Here is a 4,168-nt window from a genome sequence, read left to right as displayed (position 1 = left end):
TTCCCCATCCCTTTTCCCAACACAAATATCCCTAAAACACCACTCCTAGCACCCCCCCCCCTTAGTACAAATCCACCCCCTGCTGAACTCCCCCCTCCCAGCAGAAATCTTTGGTCCCCCCATTGCCCCAGCACAATCACCCCCCCCCCAAAAAAAAATCACCTCTCCAAGCACAAATCCTCTACCCCTCAAATTTCCCCTCCTTTGCTATATAAATGAAAAAGTCAAACATTTTTGAAAAAAAGTGTTTTTCCTATAAAATTTTGTAAATAAATAATCTTTATTCATAAATCTTGGCCAAAATTTATGCAGTTATCTTTTTAGTAAAAAAAAACCAAAACAACAAAACAAATTTAGTTTAGTTTATAACCAAAAATTATAATTTTTGTTTTATTTTTTTTTACATTTTTATTTTTTTTTTATATTATTATTTATGTTTGTTTTTTGTTAACTTGTTAACATACCATCACCCTAGAAGTACAGTGTCACCATAGTGACACTGTACTACTTGTGGGGGGTGATGAAAGTTTTTTTTTTACACTGATTGCTGTTACACCCATAAAGGCTGTAAAATCAGTTATTTCTCATCTGGCTGCATTCTTGCAGCCATTGAGAAATACTGCGAGAACTGTGATTGGTCACAGCTTGTCACATGGTACAAGGCTGTTATGATTTTTTTTTTTTTAAGTCCGCGAACATGCAAAAAAACGAAAAACCTGTAAGTGTTCACAAAAAACGTGCAAGTGCAAAACACCACACAAAAAAGTGCACTTAGGGGTGTGCTTTGTCCTTCCCCCAAAGGAGATGATCCTCTACCCTGATCCCCCGGGGCACGAAGCTCCTGACAGGGACAAGGTTCCCATTTGGTCCACCTAGCCAAAAGGCCTGGCGGACCCCGTTCCTTGTGGCTGGCCAGCTGAAGCCGGCCACTCAGTACTTAGTAAGGGGGCTCTCCCGAAGAAAAAACCCCCTAGGGATCAGGGGAGGAAGGAACCAAAAGGCCACACATCCTCCCCCTAGACTTCAGGGTAGTCCCGAGGACCCACACCCTCCATCCTGTGAGGAAAAAACACACACATAAGTTGAAAAGTGACAAAACGTGGGAGACTATAAATTAAATAAATAAAAAATAAAAAAGTGGTCGTGCCAAATTGTGCACAGACCAGGCCCTGAGGCCTGTAGCAAAAATTGCCCCGAACTTAGCCAAAAGGCCTGGTCCTGAGGGTGCTGTGCAGAAAAAGTGGTAAACACAGTGACCATGTGCCTTTTCACACTGTGGGGTCCCACACCCAGGTGTTACTAAGAGCACCCCTGAGGCGACCACTCAGGGGGCACTGGTTTGCGGACTTTCTGCCTTCCCGGCCCCTGGCCAGACCGAGGTAGATCCGCTCAAATCAGGAGGTACTGGGCCCCTCTGACATTCCAAAGGGGAATTACTCCCGGACCCCAACTCCAATGGGCTCCCGGTTTCTGTTCCCCCCGTAATAACCATCAGGGCAACCATCATACCAGCAGGGGTACTATACAACCAAACACCCCCACAAAGCTAGAATGACCGTGGAGCACCCCTGCTGGACACTGATAAGAACAGATACTAGACTTGATCTTAGCCAAAAGACCGAGAAGCGATCATAACAAGGCTGTTATGAATAGTTTACTGTAAACTCAACAGTCAATAGTAGACTGTAAACTCAACTGCCTGTAAATGAAGATGTGTACATGGACACATAGGAGAACATTAGGGAGAGTTCAGGGGCTGCTGAAAAAAACGCAGAAAAGCTCCCAAATGTGAGTTTATCAGCTGCAGTGTACATGGAGTGTTGGTTAATGTAGGCAGTTGCTGGTGTAAAATGCTGATGTTGCATTCAAGGACAGAGCTGCTCAGACACAAGAATTGTTTGTCAAGTGTTGCTTGCAACGAACAGCATCTCAATAGGACCTGCTGTGTCTAAATAAATACAATGCTAAGAAGGTCAAACACAGCTTCAGAACTGACTTCACCACTGCACCATAGAAGTAAATGAGAACCTGCTGACTTGCATTTGTCAAACACAGGAAAACAACGCCGATCTACAAATACAGAATATTTAAAGACAAATGTGTCATCATATATGTTAGACATATTATAGTAATTTAACCCTTTGCTCTTCAGAGGATTTCCCCCCCCTTCCTGACCAGGCCATTTTTTGTGATACGGCGCTGCATTACTTTAACTGACAATTGTGCGGTCATGCAACCCTGCACCCAAATGAAATTTATGTTACATAGTTAGGCTCCATGCACACTTCAGATGATAAACTGACGTTTAGGAGCTGTTCCGCGCTTTTTTCAGCAGCTTCTGAACTCTCCCTAATGTTTTCCTATGTGTCCATGTACACATCTTCATTTACAGGCAGTTGAGTTTACAGTCGTTTTTTTAACGCACCAAACTTGTATCCAGGAGTAGATTTTATCAGCGTTTCAAACGCCAAATGCTTGTGGAAAAATTTTTTAACTCTTCCATTTCCAGTTGCTATCCAGAGCCTTTTTTCATCATGAAAAATTCGTGCAAAGTGTTTTCTCGGTACTCAAATGGACCCGGTACACCATACTTTGAGGTTTCACATATGTTAGACACTGCTGCAATAATTTCTGCACAGAAATGAGCTGGAACACATCCAAACACCACAAAAAAAAAAAAAAAAGACAGGTCATCTCAACACATACTGCTCTCTCTGCTTCTGCTCTCTCTATTTCTCTCAAAATGTCTGAAATAGTTAATTTTTTACTATTTTTCAGTGCATTCTGGGCATTTAGGAAGGTCTCCTGAGGTTATCTTTAAAAAAATGCTTCTAAATGCAAACACACATAAACACGCATAAACGCACGCACCCGGCGATCTCTATGATCGCTGTGTCCTATGGACACAGCTGATCACGTGATGTGGTAAAAGGCCAATCACAGTGCCTTTTACCATGTGATCAACCGTGTCCCATGACACAGCAGATCAACGGTAAATGCAGTTGCCGGTTATTGGTTACCCACCAAACTGAGCATGTGTACTTTAGGCTTAGTTAGGTTTTGACTTGTCTTCCACTTTGAGCCCTGGTTCTCAATCGAATTCAAATTCCGCACCGCATCAGAATCGTACCCCTTTCATGCGAACCACTGCGGGGGTGTATGATAAGTTAACATCACCCTGAAAGTGGACTGCAAAACGCGGTGCGATGTGCAGAATCGGATCGCATAGATGTGAATGCCCATGCGATCCGATTCTAGTGCGGACCAAAAAAAGGGTCCTGCACTTTTTTGGTGCGGGTGCGGTGCGATTAGAGCCATACAAAATGTATGGCTCCAATTGCACCGCACAGAAATCGCATGTGATTGGCTCAGGAATGCGGTGCGGTTACTGTGCTAATCACGTGAGATACCGTACCGCATATATGTGTGAACCCGGGCTAATAGTCTTATAGAACATAGATATGCATATGGAGGTAGATTTTCTTTTCTTTGATAAGAGTCCTTATAACAGATTTGATGACAAATGTAGACCCTTTAGTTCTTTCACAGAATGATTGTGGAATTGTTGAATAGAGGGAAGAAAAGAGAAAGAGATATGAAACAGAGAGAAAAAAACTAGAAGGGAGGGGATGGTAAAACATAAAGGGAAAGATTTACTAAAGCTGGAGCACTCCGAATCTGGTGCAGCTGTGCATGGGAGCCAATCACTTTCTAACGTCAGCTTCTTCAATTAAGATTTGACAATAAAAGCTGGAAGCTGATTGGTTTCTATGCAGAGCTGCACCAGATTTTGCACTCCCCAGATTTAGTAAATAACCACCAAAGTGACTATTGCTGATTGGAATATTAAACCCTTCAAGCCAACATCACACAAATATACAGCTTCACAGAACTGGGCCTTTTTCTGTGGGGCCGCATATTTGCATACCTGCCTTTGTGCTGGAAGCGAAACGCACGGCGCGCTCCCAGCACAAAGACCAGTGTGTCAGTGAGAGCCCCGAGTCCCATTCTAGCGATCGGGACCCAGGACTCCTGATTCTGGGTCACATGATCGCTAAGATAGCCTCTGATTGGCTATCACAGTGATCAGTCCAGCTTTTTTTTTCTCTGAATGGAAGAGAGAGATACATTGTATATTTCTCTCTCTCCTTGCATAGAGAAAAACAAC

The 4,168-nt window shown here is 43.3% G+C and overlaps 1 pseudogene; it reads right to left on the bottom strand.

The window, feature by feature from the left end:
• Window positions 1-1,455: 1,455 nt before the first annotated feature.
• Window positions 1,456-1,630, bottom strand: LOC149473191 (U2 spliceosomal RNA; annotated as a pseudogene).
• Window positions 1,631-4,168: the final 2,538 nt, after the last annotated feature.

The sequence above is a fragment of the Staurois parvus genome, unplaced genomic scaffold (genome assembly GCF_062004578.1).
Source record: "Staurois parvus isolate SC_StPar_1 unplaced genomic scaffold, SC_StPar_1.0 ptg000018l, whole genome shotgun sequence".
NCBI classification, from domain to species: Eukaryota; Metazoa; Chordata; class Amphibia; order Anura; family Ranidae; genus Staurois; species Staurois parvus.
The sequence above is the reverse complement of the archived record's forward strand: the minus strand, read 5'-3'. Positions and strand labels throughout refer to the sequence as shown.